The sequence below is a fragment of the Pseudorasbora parva genome, chromosome 18, assembly GCF_024679245.1.
Source record: "Pseudorasbora parva isolate DD20220531a chromosome 18, ASM2467924v1, whole genome shotgun sequence".
In the NCBI taxonomy this organism is placed as follows: Eukaryota; Metazoa; Chordata; class Actinopteri; order Cypriniformes; family Gobionidae; genus Pseudorasbora; species Pseudorasbora parva.
Window position 1 is genome coordinate 44,150,437 of NC_090189.1, and position 18,370 is coordinate 44,168,806.

At 38.4% G+C, this 18,370-nt stretch overlaps 1 protein-coding gene across 1 annotated transcript in view; it reads right to left on the reverse strand.

Moving 5' to 3' along the window:
- LOC137046755 (NACHT, LRR and PYD domains-containing protein 12-like) overlaps window positions 1-11,665 on the reverse strand; it is a 44,995-nt gene extending 33,330 nt beyond the window's left edge. Inside the window, exon 1 of the mRNA XM_067424144.1 lies at window positions 11,259-11,665. The gene's annotated coding sequence lies outside the window, so the exon portion shown is untranslated. The remainder of the gene's footprint in view (window positions 1-11,258) is intronic.
- Window positions 11,666-18,370: the final 6,705 nt, after the last annotated feature.

Consider the following 18,370-nt stretch of genomic DNA (forward strand, 5'->3'; position numbering starts at 1 on the left):
TGAGTCCTCACTCCTTGCTATGAAGAAAGCAACAATGGAGGAATTAGATCAGCCTAAGCGCTATCGGTTAAAGAAGTTTGTGAGTGCTGTCAGAAAAAGAGTAAAGAAAAGCTCCTAAAGAAATAATATGTACTGTAAACTTCATCAATACTGGATTTTATTATTTCTCTCTCTATTCATCCTGATGGTGTCTTTTAACATCGGATCCTTAAATATTAATGGTTGCAGGGATGTAAGAAAGAGAGTAACATTATTTAAGTATTTGGAACTTAAAAAAGCAGATGTAACTTTGTTACAGGAAACTCATACTGATGCCTGTAATCAAGCAGATTGGATAAATGAATGGGGTGGCAATATTAGTCTTAGCAATGGCACAAGTCTTAGTGCTGGGGTTGCTTTTTTAATCTCAAAGCGAGTCAAAGATACGCCTGTCTTCTTAGAAATAATACCTGGAAGGCTTTTGCGAGCAGATATAAGAATAGATGATAATAGTTTTTCTTTTTTTAATGTTTATGCTCCTAATATAGGAAGCGAGCGTGGCACTTTCTTTCTAAAGCTTTCTGAAGAATTATTGAAGTGTTCTGGAGATAGGATTGTAGTGATAGGTGGTGATTTTAATTGTACTGTGGACCATACATTTGATAGGAATCATAAAGAGCCTCATTTTGGTTCAGCAGATGTTTTGAAATCCATAATTCGTAGGCATAATCTGGCAGATTTGTGGAGGGATACATTTCCCCATGTCAGACAGTATACTTGGTTGAAAGTTAATTCACACAGAGTATCTGCAGCAAGATTAGATCGGTTTTATATTGAAGAATGTAATAAGGGAAGATTTTTTGGTAGTTGTATCTCACCTACATCTATGTCAGATCATCATTATATTTCTATGTCTATGTCTGTTTTGTCACCGAAACCCTATCAGTCACACTGGCACTTTAATAATAGATTACTTCAAGATCACACTTTTGTGCACTCTTTTGGTGTTTTTTGGAAGTCTTGGAGAGAAGAGAGTGCTAGTTATTCATCCCTAAGTCAGTGGTGGGATTTAGGAAAAGTGCAGATAAAGGATTTTTGTCAACAATATAGAGCGAATAACACTGTTAACTTGAAAACAAAGATGAAGATAATAGAAGAAAAAATTCTTCAGCAAAGCATCCATAAAGAGGGAGGTGGATTATTATCATCAGTTGACATCATCAATGAGAACAAATGCCTTCTGAAGGATTTATTGGTGGAACAGGAAAAAGAAACTCTTGTCAGAATGAGATATCTAACGTGTAATGAAATGGATGCACCAACTGCCTTTTTTTTTGGACGGGAGAAGAAGTCCAAAGAGCAGACATTCTTTCACAAATTAAGACTCTCTAATGGCAAAGAAACAACTAATCAAGGAGAAATCATGTCTTCTGCTTTGTCTTTTTATGAGGAACTGTATCATTCAGAGCTCTGTGATGAAGCAGCAGCGGATGAATTTCTTCAGGAACTTCCACAGTTGTCTAAGGAGGAGGGGAAAGAACTGGAAGGATTCGTAACTTTCTCTGAGTTTTCAAGTGCTGTGAAAGATCTGAGCAGTGGAAAATCTCCTGGGCTGGATGGTCTCTCTGCTGATTTTTTTAAAAGCTTTTGGGATACGCTTGGGAATGACTTGTATGAGGTTTTTTTAGAATCATTTAAGCAAGGTGTTTTACCCCTAAGCTGTCGAAGAGCGGTATTGACATTAATCCCTAAGAAAGGAGATCTTGGACTCTTAAAAAACTGGCGTCCTGTGTCGTTGTTGTGTACTGATTTAAAAATTTTGTTGAAGGTTGTTCAGGTTGAAAAGATGCATGGCAACTATAATTCATGAGGATCAGTCATACTGTATTCCTAAACGGACGATTTTTAACAACTTGTTTTTGATAAGAGACATTATTGAAGTTGCCAAAAAACATCACATTGATATTGGACTCTTTTCTTTAGATCAGGAGAAAGCTTTTGACAGAGTGGACCATTTATATCTACTAAAGACTCTGAAGGCCTTTGGATTTGGTCCACATTTTGTCTCTTGCATTAAGCTGCTATACAGTGAAGCATTTAGCATGCTCAGGATTAATGGTTGTTTAACCAGACCTTTTGCAGTAACAAGAGGTATACGCCAAGGATGCCCTCTTTCTGGACTTCTATATTCTATTGCTATTGAGCCTTTGCTGTGTTATTTAAGGAAACGTTTATGTGGTTTTGGTGTTCCTGGTTCTTCAGGAATCCCACCTGTCAAACTTACAGCTTATGCGGATGACATAACTGTATTTATTAGAAACTCTGAGGACATTGATGCCTTGACTTCTAGTCTTAAAACATTTCAAAAAGCCACATCTGCTAAAATTAACTGGGAGAAGTGCACATCCTTGCTGTTAGGTGATTGGCAAAACTCAGACACTCCTTGTCTTCCAGAACATTGTCAATGGAGTAGGAATGGTTTTAAAGTTCTTGGAATACATTTTGGAACTGATGATTACATGAAAAGTAATTGGGAAGGCCTAGCTGACAAAGTTGTCGGGAGACTACAGAAGTGGAGATGGATCCTCCCGAAGCTATCTTATAGAGGGAGATGTTTAATTGTGAATAATTTAGCAGCTTCGATGTTGTGGCACAGATTTACAGTGTTGGATCCTCCTGAAGAGCTGCTGGTTGTAATTCAAAAGGCCTTTGTCAACTTCTTTTGGGATGGCTATCATTGGCTTCCTCCTGGAGTTTTGTATCTTCCAGTGATAGAAGGGGGACAAGGTTTAATACATTTAGAAGCAAGGCTTAAGACAATGAGACTCCAAACACTACAGAAGTTATTATACTGTTCAGACACAATACCTTGGATTGCATTCGGGTTGTCTGTTCTGCAGAATATTGGTGGAATTAGTTTAAATAAGCAGTTGTTTTTAATTGAGAAATCTTTTGTTTCGAAAGCAAATTTTTCTTTTTTTAATTTTTATGCATCTGTTTTTAAAGCTTGGCAACTGTTTAAAATGCTTAGAAAAGAAGATGAACATTATGGTGTTTTAGAACCCTTATTCTTTAATCCTCTTTTTAAAACCAGCTTTCCTCTTTCGAGTTCAGTGATTGATAGGTTTTTAAAAACCGGAATAGCTACTGTGGAGGACCTGATTGACATGACAAAAGGTCGGTGGCATATGGCTAAATCGATAGCTGATAAAGTTGGAATTAGATCAGAGAGATATGTTGAAGAGTTAATTGAGGATCTTAAAAAATCTTTCCCTCAAAGGTTTTTGACTTATATAAATAATTTTATTGATAAGGGTGAAATGTTTTTGTCATTTCCGGATCTCAGAGTTAGCATGAGTTCTGAATTGGATCTAAATGAAACTTTATTGAAGGGGTATGAAGATGTAATCTTTCACAAAGTTGATAAAAAGATGTTATATTGCATGTGTGTGAAATCCTTGTTTTACAATCAATTGAAAAAACGCATTGACACCAAATGGAGAGAGTTTTTATCAGTTTCTTCAGAAATAACTCCATCATGGCGGTGTCTGTACAAGCCCCCTATTCCTAAGCGGTCCGGAGATCTCCAGTGGAGACTACTCCATTGTGCTGTGGCAACAAATAGCCATGTGTCAAAATTCAATGGAATGGTTCTGTCTGCATGTCCTTTTTGTGATGTTTTTGATACTGTTTTTCATTTGATTCTATGATTGTTTTAGATTAGCTCCTTTGTTTGACTTGCTGGATAAAATATTTACTAAGCTTGGCTTGATGTTTACAAGAAATATGTTCATCTTTGGGGTGAAGTATAAGAAAGAATGGAAGGCTCAGTGTACACTTGGCAACTTTCTAGTAGGACAGGCAAAGTTGGCCATTCTAAAAACTCATAAGTGTAAGAATGATGGACAAAATACTGACTTGCTTGGATTGTTTAAAACTTTGGTAGAGTACAGGGTTGCTGTTGATCATGCATACTGTATAATAACTAATAACATGTACTTCTTTGATGTGAGGTGGAGTGTAAAAAATGCACTTGTGGTAAGAGACGAAGTTGGAGAGCTATTTTTTAATTGGTAATGTGTATTAAGTCACGTTAACATTGTTAATTTATTGTTTGATTAAAAGAGTTTTAAAAGTCAAAAAGTCTCTCTCTCTCTCTCTCTCTCTCTCTCTCTCTCTCTCGCTCTCAACATTATATGTATGCTGTGTACGACTAATGGTATGTTATCATCTCATTCATCTATTTTGTAACTAATTTAAGTGTAACCATAACCGGATTTTGTCATTAAATTCTTTCAATTAGAAATGATTTGCTAACTAGTTTTGGTTTAGTATTGACTTTGAAGTGCTCCCTATTGCAATACAATATAGTCACATTAAAGCAACGCTCTCCCACATATTTTGCTATTGTAACTGCGCTTATTTCCGTCATTGGTTTAAGTTGCAGTGGGTGGTTATAGACGAGAAATGTACAGTTTTCTACCATCACGCTGATAACGTTTCTTTAGTCGTTCGGCAACCCTGCAGTCAGAACCACTGTAGGCGATCCACCCTTACAACCGTGCTATCCTGCAGATGTCAAAGGATGCCTAATAATAAACTCTATAGAGAAAAACTCTCTAACCTAATAGTAATAATGTAGTATACTGTAATATAATAGTATAATGTATTAATATATAGGCTAACATATTAAAGCAACAAAGGACCATCTTGTCACTTAGAAGTAGCGGCTGGCACGTTGGATCCAAAACATGACGCTTCCAGTCCATTACAGCAATTTCTCCTTTATTTGTCTCTGTTTCAAACACAATATACTCTTTATACCCACTCCTTACACGGTCAAAAATTGTTTGCTTCCCTCATTACACCTGCCCTCACCATTGCCCATATCCATTAATCAATAAAGCACAATGGCTCTTACACAAATGAACCACGATAATGACAATGACACAATTCTCTGACACTCACACAAAAATAAATTGCCTCCTTCTTTTCAGCGTTGGCTTGACGAACTCACAAATACACTTCATCTGGAACGTGTACGGCTCTTTCTAAGAAATAAGAGACAACAGTTTGCTAAAACTTGGGAACCCTTTATAAAGTATTTAGGAGGCGGAGGCCGAGGAGACCTGGAGGAAAAGGATGTTGACTTAATTTGAGTTGGATCGAAGAACCAATCCATTGTTCAATCAATCAATCAATCAATCAATCAATCAATCAATCAATCAATCAATCAATCAAAAAACATCAAACGTCAACATAAAGACAAGTCCAACCAATCAAGTCCAACACTAAGAGTCAAAAGCTTGATTAAAAAAGTGTGTTTTCAGATGTGTTTTGAAAACACTCAGCACCGTGATGTTTCCGAGGTGCACAGGCAGTGCATTCCACAACTTTGGTCCTTGAACACTGAAGGACCGGCCTCCAAACATTTTATAACTGTATGTTGGGGTAACCAGAGAAATATGATCAGAGGAACGGAGTGTCCTGGCTGGCTGATATGTTTTTACTAGTTCAGTGAGGTATACTGGGGCCAAACCATGGATGGCCTTAAACACAAACAACAGGACTTTATACTCCACCCTAAACTGCACTGGGAGCCAGTGAAGCGAGCGGAGGACAGGGGTGATGTGTGACCGTTTAAATGTATTAGAGAGAAGACGTCCGGCTGCGTTTTGTACCAGTTGAAGGTGACTGATGAGTAATGTATTTAGTCCAGTGTAGAGGGCATTACAGTAGTCTATCCTCGAGCTGATGAAGGCATGAATTGCTTTTTCAAGGTCGGCTCTGGACAAAAAAAATTTGACCTTACTAAGTAGTCTTAGAAACTCACCTTCACTACTGCACCAATCTGTTTATCATACTGCATGTTTTTGTCCAAAATAACACCAGGTTACGTACAGAGGTGAGGTTACAAACTGAGGTGTCATGGGACCAAAGCTAAAAGCACTGTTGGATGAATCCGGGCTGAACATGATGTACTCAGTCTTTTCTTCGTTTAAATGAAGGAAATTCCGGCAAAGCCACTGTTTGATGTCCTGAAGACAATTTTTGAGAGGATCCAGTGCCGAACGATTACTCCGAATCACAGGGAGGTAGATCTGGAGGTCATCGGCATAGAAATGAAAATGATTGTTGTGTCTGGAGATGAGTTGACCAAGTGGCAGAATGTAGAGAGAAAATAGAATAGGTCCGAGAATGGAACCCTGTGGTACTCCAGATGACATAGGGGCAGCTGAGGAGGAAAAGTCATTGAGCATTACTGAAAAGGTTCTATTAGTGAGGTATGAGGAGAACCAATTCAGCACCACTTTCTGCAGACCAGCAACATGTTGAAGACGAGAAATGAGAATTGCATGATCCACAGTGTCAAATGCAGCGGTAAGGTCCAGTAAAACTAGAACCATAGAGTTTTTTCTGTCAAGTGCTTCAAGAATGTCATTATGCACCCTCAGTAACACAGATTCAGTACTATGCCTGGTCCTGAAACCAGATTGGAATGTATCCCCAATGCTGTGTAATTGCAGATGAGCCTGGAGCTGGGAGTAAACAAGCTTCTCCATCAACTTTGACAGAAATGATAGGTGAGAAATAGGGTGGAAGTTTAATAGAATGGAGGGGTCAAGGTTGGGTTTCTTAAGCAACGGTCTAATGATGGCATGTTTGAGAACAGTAGGAACAGTACCCAAAGTAAGACAGCTGTTTATGAAGGAGACAAGGCAGGGACCAATGATGTCAACAGCCTCCTTCAGAATCCTTGCAGGAACAGTGTCTAAAGGGCAGGTGGTAGGTTTCAACTCAAGTACAGCTTTTTTGAGCTCCCCAAGAGTAACTGCCTCAAAGTTCTCTAGCACACATTGCGCCGCACGAGACGGCATGGCAACAGTAGAGTCTTGAATAATGGATTGCCTAACAGCCAAGACCTTGTCCACAAAATATTGCTTGAATGCATTACATGTTCTTTCAGAAACATCATTCAAGGCAACAGACACCAGATTAATAACATAATTAATAGTATTGAATACAATTCCAGGGTGGTGGCTATTGCTGTTGATGAGATGGGAGAGGTATTGTCCTTTAGCTGCTTTCAGTGCTCTCTGATATGTTGCCAGACTGTCTCTAAACATCTCCAATGACACCTGCAACCTATCCTTCTTCCATTTTTGCTCTATCTGTCTGCATCGGTGCCTAAGGGATCTAGTTGTATCATTGAGCCACGGGTCCAGAGGACCATTAGTCGACTTCACCTTAGAGGATGCAACAGAGTCCATAATCGGGGAGCAGATGGTGTTTAAGGAAGAAATGAAATGGTCCGGGCAAAAAGGTGATGCTAACTCAACAGAAGCAAAATCAGAAGCGGAAAATGAAGCAATAAAATCTTCAACAGTAGATGAGGTGATAATACGACGACAATGAGGGGTAGTAGTTGTAGGTTCTGGCGAAACAGCACAGATGTCAAACTGAATGAGGGAATAGTCAGAGATGGCAAAATCCACAACCTCACAAGCTGTCACAATCACCCCGCGAGAGATGATAAGGTCAAGAGTGTGACCTAACCTATGAGTAGGACCAGATATGGACTGAACCAGATCTAATGAAGCTAAAAGTGCCTTAAAATCATTAGCTGGTTTATCAGAGGGGCAGCAAACATGAAAGTTAAAATCACCACAAATTAAAAAGTTATCAAACTTTGCCAGAAACTCTGTTAGGAACTCTGAGAACTCAGTTAAGAAAACCTTATTTAATTTGGGCAACCGGTAGATTACTGCACATAAAATAGGACTGGGTAGTGTTAGTACAAATACTTACAGCTCAAAGCTGGAATACCCTCTAGTGGACAACTGGCGACACTTCAGGGACTGTCTATGTGCGGTGGCTATCCCCCCGCCCCTACCCGCTTGCCGCAGGGAGTTTAGGTAAAGGTAGCCAGAGGGGAGGAGCTCCGAGAAAGCATTGACGTCACCTTGGGGAAGCCAGGTTTAGGTGAGGAAAAATAAATCCAGATTATGAGAAGAGATGATGTCACTGAGGACAAATGTTTTGTTATTGAGTGATCTGGTGTTGCAAAGTGCCATGTGGAGCGTAATCAAGCTGTTGACAGGCGGCGATGTCACGCATGGAATCGGACGGAGGTTTCCATGGATGCAACCCCGGATGGATGTTCCAACACGGCGGGAGCACGGAGAAGGGACGCACATCAGTGAAGGGGCTTACCGGCCGAAGCCACCGGTAGCATTCCCGCGATCTTCTAGCGTGGCCAAATCCAGGCTGATTTCCACACCTCTGCGACGATGAATCCAGGTAAATCCTCAGCCTGACATGTTGCCCGCCTCTCCAACCGCGCCTTCTGCGGCGCTTTCAGGGGCGTCTCAGAAAAGGGGGAATTAGTGACAACAATGGTGGTAGAAGATTAAAGGACTGTGAGTTTTAGGAGGCGGTGAGTTGTGAGACGCAATTCCAGTAGCGTGGTGCGGTCATAAACAGTAAGCGATGAGACTGCAACGAGAACAAACACGAAAAAAAGACCAGCAAGTGGCACGAGGCCAAACATAGCGCCGCCATCTTTTGATATCAACCTTGGCAATTGATCATTGTTGGCCTTTTATTTTTTAGATTGTTTAGCATTTAGCCCTGTGTGGGCGGGCGGGTTGGACAGTTTTGTTTTAAGAGTTTTCTGTATGTTGGAATAGGTGCATATGTTTGCCTGTATGTACTACAAGTATACTCAGGTGGCATGTGCATGTACGTAGGAATGTAAGTTATCTGTGTGTGTATGTATATATACTCAATACCTGCAGCAGAACTGACACCTTATTATAACTGAACAGTGCCAATGCCAAAATAAATGCAAGGCACTTTCATGAGCGTTGTTAAAGAAATTTGTTTAAATATAGGCCTATATCTTTTTCTTTTTAAATCTTTGTAAATAATTATTTGGGTAAAATCTGTGAATGAGTTTAAATTATACAACTTTAATCTTATTTCTAAAACCAAAAACCACACTTTATCCCAGCAAATTCCCTTACCATTTCATAAAGAGTTCTGATGCTTGGCTGCCGAACTGGCCGCACACAACACACATACACTGATACACACACACCAATATTCGCTTCAACAGGCGTTTTATTTAACTTTATTTATACGAGTTGTGTATTTACCTATAGATGGGTTACACAAGTTCTTCACACTTCTAATGTTAAGGAGAGTTAATGTTAAAAATAAGTTTTTAATCAAGAAGATTTATCTATGGGGAGATTGGTTAGTGTTTAAAGTCATCATGTTGAAACTGAACCCTCTGGGGTCATTTATTTTCACACAACAGTAAAATCGACTTTAAATACCAATCATACATCATTCAAAACTGTGTCTACTTTTATTTGTGTATACTCACCTAAAGGATTATTAGGAACACACACTAATACTGTGTTTGACCCTTTCTCCTTCAGAACTGCCTTAATTCTCAGTGGCATTGATTCAACAAGCTGCTGAAAGCATCCTTTAGAAATGTTGGCCCATATTGATAGGAGAGCATCTTGCAGTTGATGGAGATTTGTGCGATGCACATCCAGGGCACGAAGCTCCCGTTCCACCACATCCCAAAGATGCTCTATTGGGCTGAGATCAGGCGACTGTGGCGGCCATTTTAGTTCAGTCAACTCATTGTCATGTTCAAGAAACCAATTTGAAATGATTCGAGCTTTGTGACATGGTGCATTATCCTGTTGGAAGTAGCCATCAGAGGATGGGGACATGGTGGTCATAAAGGGATGGACATGGTCAGAAACAATGCTCAGGTAGGCTGTGGCATTTAAACGATGCCCAATTGGCACTAAGGGGCCTAAAGTGTGCCAAGAAAACATCCCCCACACCATTATACCACCACCACCAGCCTGCACAGTGGGAACTAGGCATGATGGATCCATGTTCTCATTCTGTTTACGCCAAATTCTGACTCTACCATCTGAATGTCTCAACAGAAATCGAGACTCATCAGACCAGGCAACATTTTTCCAGTCTTCAACTGTCCAATTTTGGTGAGCTTGTGCAAATTGTCGCCTCTTTTTCCTATTTGTAGTGGAGATGAGTGGTACCCGGTGGGGTCTTCTGCTGTTGTAGCCCATCCGCCTCAAGGTTGTGTGTGTTGTGGCTTCACAAATGCTTTGCTGCATACCTCGGTTGTAACGAGTGGTTATTTCAGTCAAAGTTGCTCTTCTATCAGCTTGAATCAGTCGGCCCATTCTCCTCTGACCTCGAGCATCAACAAGGCATTTTCTCCCACAGGACTGCTGCAGACTGGATGCTCTTCCCTTTTCACACCATTCTTTGTAAACCCTAGAAATGGTTGTGTGTGAAAATCCCAGTAACTGAGCAGATTGTGAAATACTCAGACCGGCCCGTCTGGCACCAACAACCATGCCACGCTCAAAACGGCTTAAATCACCTTTCTTTCCCATTCTGACATTCAGTTTGGAGTTTAGGAGATTGTCTTGACCAGGACCACACCCTTAAATGCACTGAAGAGCTGGCCATGTGATTGGTTGATTAGATAATTACATTAATGAGAAATTGAACAAGTGTTCCTAATAATCCTTCAGGTGAGTGTATACTCACAATAGCAAAACTTTGTGTTTTTGTAAAATAAAGCAAAGCAACTGCTCAGAAAAGAGTTTCACAACTGAACTGATACTCAGCCGATACACACAGGCAGATGTCTTTAGACAGAAGTGTCTACTTTTAAATGAGTTATATCGAAAACAAATATTCTCTGTTTATGCAATCCATATGGAACCATCGAGAGCACATTTTACTAGTTTAACAGAAACATAATGAAAAATGAAATATAGGCAGGCCACATTTCGATGCTAGATGAATATAAATCTACAATGCTAGGATTTTTCTATGTTTTATATTATAATATAAAACAAAACATGATATAAAAGTAATATGAGTGTTTACACTAACATGATGAATACACAAAATTTAATATTCAAAAATCCATAATAGGGTATGAATTACATGTGTTTACAGGTCTTAATAATGCTCACACCACCCTAGTTTGGGTAAAAATAGGAAAGCACTTGAAGAAAAACGTATGATAATCCATATATTTTTCTCTACTGAAGTGTTCCTTTCTAATGATTTAGTTAGAGGTCACCTGCATCGCCTCCAAATACACTACTCACAATATGAACTGAAGAACAACTATCTGAAATACAGTAGTGACATTAACGTGTTAATACATCACAGTATAACAGATAAATGAAGATAAATGAACTTACATTCACGCACATGCATGCCTTAGACGAAGGACAGAAATACAACTGAAAGTAAATTTGAATTTCCTCTCTGGCGGAGCGGACGACTTGTCTGTACAGGGTTGAGGTCTCTCTTCCGTATGAGATTAGAAATGCAGAACCTGTTTAAATCCCCTCTTAAACACACCCTTTTAAGACTTACTTATATGTGATATCATAGTGTTTTTTAGTATATTGTATGTTGTTATATCTGTTATATGTTTGTAGTATGTTTAGTATATTGTTTAGATTTTTTTTCATGCTTTTGTACATGTGTTTTTTTAATTTGTGTCGTTTTGTAAAGCCCTTTGAGAAGAAACATTTAAAGGTGCTATATAAAATAAAGTTTGTTATTATTATTATTATTATTCAAAAACATGAAATGAGGTCAAATCAGAGGAATAGTATTTAAATTTAAATAACACCCGATGGAATCAGACCAATAACAACAGAAAACACTTTTTGAGTAACTATTTCAAACCGAGAGAGAAATTCTGTGTATGACAGAAGCCATCCTTTATTATATAAGTTATCAACAAACCAGTTCTTATAAACCAGTTCTTATAAACCAGTTCTTATAAACAAGATTGAATACAAAAGCGATTACAGTTTTTGCCCGTTGCTTGAACAATATAGATGCTTAAACTAAAGTAACACAACTTGAAGCGTTTGTACCCACACCTCAAACAAAAGCGCTGCTTAGCACTCTAGTTTCAGTTCTGCAACACCCTTACGCCTTTATGCAACACACTCGGTCCTGCAAACTACACTCCATTTCATACATAAGACACTTCGTTCAAAAATGAAATCTAGAGAGAGAGAGAGAGAGAGAGAGAGAGAGAGAGAGAGAGAGAGAGAGAGAGAGAGAGAGAGAGAGAGAGAGAGAGAGAGAGAGAGAGAGAGAATTTTGAATTTTGAAAAAGACTTTATTACAAATTTTTACATGAAACACTTTTACCAACAGTCAACGTTTTACATTTTACATGTTACCTTTTATACCACAAGAAAATTAACTAAAACTTTTTCCTACATTAGTAGAAAAGAAAAACATATTTTACCATCAATAACAGTGCACAAAGCCTCATTCTTACACCATTTCATTTCAAATGTGACAATATCTTCCATGGATCTATAAAAATAAAAATCGATGAGTATTCTAGATTTTACTGTAGCTAAAAACAGAGTATTAATATCTTGATTTACACCCAGTTCTATTTTGTTCTTTCTGCTCATATAGATTGCCAACTTTGCTTGACCTATAATAAAATTTAAACACTGACAAATATATCTATTTCTTCTAACATATCTAAAACCACAAATGAATACATCTATAGTGAAGGTTTCATTAAAACTATAAAATAAATTATGTAATAAACTAAACAACCGTTTCAGTCTAAAACAATCCATATAAGCATGAAACACAGTTTCTCTCTTTGAACAAAAAGGGCATTCTATAGTGACATCAGGATTTAAAACCGAAATAAATGCATTGACTGCTATTGCACCATGTAAAAGTCGCCATTGTATGTCCCCAACTCTTTTACTTAAAGGTGGCTTATACAATGATCTCCATTCTGGTTTATCATCATCACACATTTTTAAAACATTACGCCATGGTGTGTCAACCCTCTTGTTAAGCACTTTCTTGTTAAAAACCAGAACACAAGCTTTATAAAAAGATTTGCCAGTACTTGAAAAAAAACTAAGACACAGGGATTTTCCAGAGCTTAAAAACATTCCTGACACATCATCTAAAACAGGTAAAAGAGAAAAATCAGACAAGACATCTCCTTCATTAGGAACATTTGTTCCTTCACAGTAGTCCAGCAAAAGTTTCAGTTCATCAGAAGTCAGTTTTTTTTTCCATTTTTCTAATAAATGAAAAACAAATCGTCTTGACTTAATGTTCAAATTTAAAGCAACTCTTTCCGTGTTCACAAAGTGTGGGCCTGTCAAATTAACTAGACCCCTCATTGTACATATTTTGGAAGCCATAAGTGTTTCAGTGAGTCCAGGGATTTTACAGTCATTGTGTGTTAATTCAAAGCGTGCTCCATATATTAGTGGTTCTTCGAGGAGCCAGTAAAGAGATTTAGAATGTTCATCTCTTTGTACTCTGAACACATTCCACACTTTAAAAATGTTCCTATAAAAAATAGGCATTTCATTAATGTTCAGTTTTGACAAGTCCATCAAGAAAAGATTTCTGTCCATTTCCAGATTTCCAAGTTTTTGTAGTATTCTACATGCAACTACTTTCCAACTTGACGTTATTGAACCATTCAAAAGTCTTTGCAAAAATTGTAAACGAAAAGCTGCTGTTCTACTCTGGAGATGTATCAGTCCCTGCCCTCCTTCTTCTTTGGGTAAAAACAATACACTCTGGGGAACCCAATGTAACTTGTCCCAGAAGAAATCAACCAACGTCGCTTGAATCTGTGCTAACAAACGCATAGGAGGATCTATGCAGGTTAGCTTATGCCATAAAGAGGATGCTACTAAATTATTTATAACTAAGGTTCGACCTCTATATGACATATTAGGAATTAACCACTTCCATTTTTCCAGTCGACCTTTAACTTTTTCAAGAGTTCCTTCCCAATTTTTTTGTACAGTTGCTTCATCTCCCAAAAAAACCCCTAGATACTTAAAACCTCCTCTCTTCCATACTAAACCAGGAGGAAGGGTGAAAAAGTTTTTTTTCCAATCCCCTATTAGTAGTGCCTCACTTTTTTCCCAATTAATTTTAGCAGAGGACAATTTTTTAAAATCATCAAGCACACTCATTAAAACCCGCACATCACTCTGTTGACTAACAAACACTAAAACATCATCAGCATATGCAGAGAGACTTATACTATTTCCAGAATTAGCCAATTTAAAACCTTGTACATTTATTCTCAATTGTTGCAACAACGGTTCAATTGCTAATGAATATAGCATTCCAGAAAGCGGGCATCCCTGTCTCACACCTCTAAAAACTTTAAAAGGAGTGCATAAGCCACCATTAATTTTAAGTATGCTCTCAACATCACTATACAAAACCTTAATTTTGTCTATAAAACTTTTACTAAAACCAAAAGCTTTTAAGGTTTCCCATAAGTATGCATGCTCAACTCGGTCAAAAGCTTTTTCTTGGTCCAGCGAAATCAATCCAATGTTACTATTTGATAACTTAGAGACATCATATATATCCCTAATAAGGGAAATATTATCAAAAATTGATCTTTTGGGGACACAATAGGTTTGGTCCGGATGGATCACCTTATTCAAAATTGGAGATAACCTGTTTGCTAAAATCTTGGAAAGAATTTTATAGTCACTGCACAGAAGTGAAACAGGTCTCCAGTTTTTTATCTCCATGAGGTCTCCTTTTTTTGGAAGGAGGGTCAGGACTGCTCTACGGCAACTCAAAGGTAGAAGACCTTCATCTAAACTACCATTGAGTACTTCTAAGAGGTCCTCCCCTACTACTTCCCAAAAACATTTATAAAAGTCTATTGGTATGCCATCAATTCCAGGCACCCTTCCGGATTCCATGCTCTGAACAGCCTTATGCAGTTCTCCCAGGCTAAGCGCACCCGAAATCGCCGCATTAGCTTCATCAGAAACCTTTGGTAAATCCTTAAAGAAGACGCTCTCATTATTACAATCTGGTCCTGATTCACTTCTGTATAGCTTCTCATAGAAACCAATTGCCCTCCTTCTAATTACTACAGGATTGGACAAAATCATCCCTTCTTCAGACCGTAAGGCGTGAATGATTCTTTTTTGTCCATTTTTCCTTTCAAGACTAAAAAAGTACTTTGAAGGTGCATCCATCTGGTCAAGACTTACAAATCTTGACCGGACCAACGCCCCCTGTGTTTTAACCCCTAATAATTCTGCCAATTGATTCTTTTTTTTAGAAAGAATTGTCAAATAACTTTGTTGTTTTGTAGATTCTGCCAATTCCTGTACTCTAAAAATGTCAGCCTCTAAGTCTTCCATTGACTGATTTAAAAACTTAGTGCTGTTATGAGCATACTGCTGACAAAACTGTTTAACTTGTACTTTTCCAAAATCCCACCATTTTTGTACTGATTGAAAGGATTCTTTTTTTGTTCGGTAATCGGCCCAAAACAATTTAAAAGTACAAATAAAATCCTTATTATCTAAAAAAGTTAAATTAAAATGCCAGTAGGCACTTTTAGGCTTGACAGAATTTAACAAAAAAGAGCATTGTACAATGCAATGATCCGAAAAACCAACAGGAAAAATACAACAATTTTTAAAAATACCAGCATGATGCTTAAAAACATAAAATCTATCCAATCTTGCCAGAGATAAAACATTGTCACGTGCATGTGTCCAAGTATATTGTCTTTTATCTTCATGAAAAAAACGCCACACATCACTTAACTCATGCTTATTGATTATTTGAATAAGACGTTTTCTTGAAGGCATATGGGGTTCAATGTGATTTCTGTCACAATTACTCACTGTACAGTTAAAATCACCCCCCAAAAACAAATAGTCATCATTAGAAACATCTTGTAAAACAGAACATAGTGTGTCTAAAAACAACATCCTATCAATTGTTGAGTTGGGGACATACACACAAATAAAAACAAAATTATAATTCTCCACTTGTGCTCTCACTTTTAAAAGTCTACCCTTTAAGAACTCTTCAACTTGATACGAGATTGGATTAAAGGTTTTTGCAAATAATATTGCTACACCCCCACTTAAAGTTGTGTTGTGGCTGAAAATAGATAAACCTTCCCATTCCTTCATCCACTCCTTTACATTTTTCACATCACTATGCGTTTCTTGAATCAAAGTAACATCTATTTTTTTCTGTTTGATAATTTCATACAGCTCAGCTCTTTTCCTGTAATCCCTTGCACCATTAAGATTTAAAGAGGCAATCCGCACTTCAGCCATACTAAAATAAATAAACAAACAAAAAAACACAAGCAACCCAAGGTTGCCAATATTCTTAGTCTTCATTTTCATTTAAAACTATGCCAACCTTCCTCACAATTTTCTTCAAACGGTACATTTCCTTATTTGAAAGGCAACCTTCTGCTATTAGGCTTTTGGCTTTATCATGGAATTGTTTCAGATCAGGGAAATATTCCTTTACAATCACACCTCTTTTGTTTTTTGTGGTATTGAGGAACCGTTTTATGTCATCAACATCATAGCTTCTGTTTATGCATTCTGTCTGTGACAACACTGTACTTGAATCAGACATTTCACTTTCACTTTCTGACTCTTTCTGATCCTCAAACACACCTTTTTTAAAACACTTCGCACTACTGATCGTTTCAACATTCCTCCTTTTTTTTGGTACTTTGAACGTCATCTCTGCTTCTAACTCGGACACATCCTCTTCTACATCACTGTTCAACAATGGTTCTGCAAATACAGGGGTTTCTGAAGGATCCCTACCTTCATTCATTGACTCCGTTGAGGTCGATCCAGCCGCCACAGGCCCCATAACAGATGTTCCTTCGCCAGCAGTTTTATCAGCGGTCGGCACTGCTTCGGCCGAACCGACCTCAGACGGCTTTACAGTACGCTCCTCATGTACAGCATCCTTACTACCTCCATTTGCGTTAGTTTTATCAGGACATGAACGGATTAAGTGGCCCGATTTACCACATCCAAAACATTTCATTTTGTCAGTAGTCACAAACACTACATATTCAAAATCGTCCACACGAAAATTTAGTGCCAAGTCTAATTCAGCGTCATCTTTGATTATCATGAAAGCGAATCTCCTAAATGAAACAATATGCTTCAGTAAAGGAGACTCGCACCCAATTGCAATTTTTTTGATCGGCGAAACCAACTTTCCATAACGTGAAAGCGCTTGTGTCAAAATATCATCACTGAGGAACGGGGGGATATTTGATATTGTGACTTTTTTTGACGGTAACAACAAAGGCAAAACAGGTGTAAGTGCTTCGTCAATGATTATACCACGCGCAACCACCTCGTTTGCCCTTTCCACCGAATTCAAAAAAATTACGGTCGCGCCATTCATTCTGGATGCAGAGAGAATATTTTGATGACCAACCACTTCTCCTACACCCAGACAGCAAACCTCCACACTCGCCACGGATACTATCTTAACTCCGTGACGCCGTGTGAGGAAATCAATCCCAGTCCCACCCTGAGCTGCCATGCTTTCTAAGAAAGCAGGCAGCACAAACAAACAACACACAAGATAAATACTAAAACAAATAAACAAACTAAGAAAAAAGAGAAAAGAAAGAAAGAAACACACATAAGAAGAGCAAATACACGCGCTCGCGCTCACACTCACTGCTCGCACACACTCCACAAACGCCACGCATGCGCAGAGAGAGAGAGAGAGAGAGAGAGAGAGAGAGAGAGAGAGAGAGAGAGAGAGAGAGAGAGAGAGAGAGAGAGAGCTATACAGAACAATATTCAGCTGATCACACATCATTTAATCCAAATTGAGGGTTAGTTCACCAGAAAATGAAAAGTCTGTCTTCATTTACTCACCCTTATTGTGGCAAAAATAAATGAACTCTGTTGCTTTACTGAATAAGAGACAAACCATAGCCAATTGTCTTTATAAAAATTGAATTCTGGCAAGAATGATCCCACAGTCAGTAGTTATGCATCGCCTGCCTCGAGTGTGAACCGAGGACACAAAAGAACACACACACATTTATACCCCCAGTGTTTGAACAACTCTTCTCAGTACTCTTCCATACAGGGTAAAACTAAGAAACACACACACACACACACACACACACACACACACACACACACACACACACACACACACACACACACACACACACACACACACACACACAAAGAAGCAGGAAGAGAGATTGGGATCTGAATGGGGGCCTTTAAAGGGATCCCCTGGTGTTGAGACTTGTATGGCTTAATATAACATAAATGATGTCTCTTACTGAATTATGTAGTAGAAAACCCATGAAAGATCTACGTTATTTAAAAAATCGATTTTATATTTGGACCATGGGCGGCGCCATTTTGTTTGCGTTCTAGGTTGATGACGTAGAGTGGTTGAACTCCTCAATCAGCTGGCGTTACCCGTAGCTATTTTT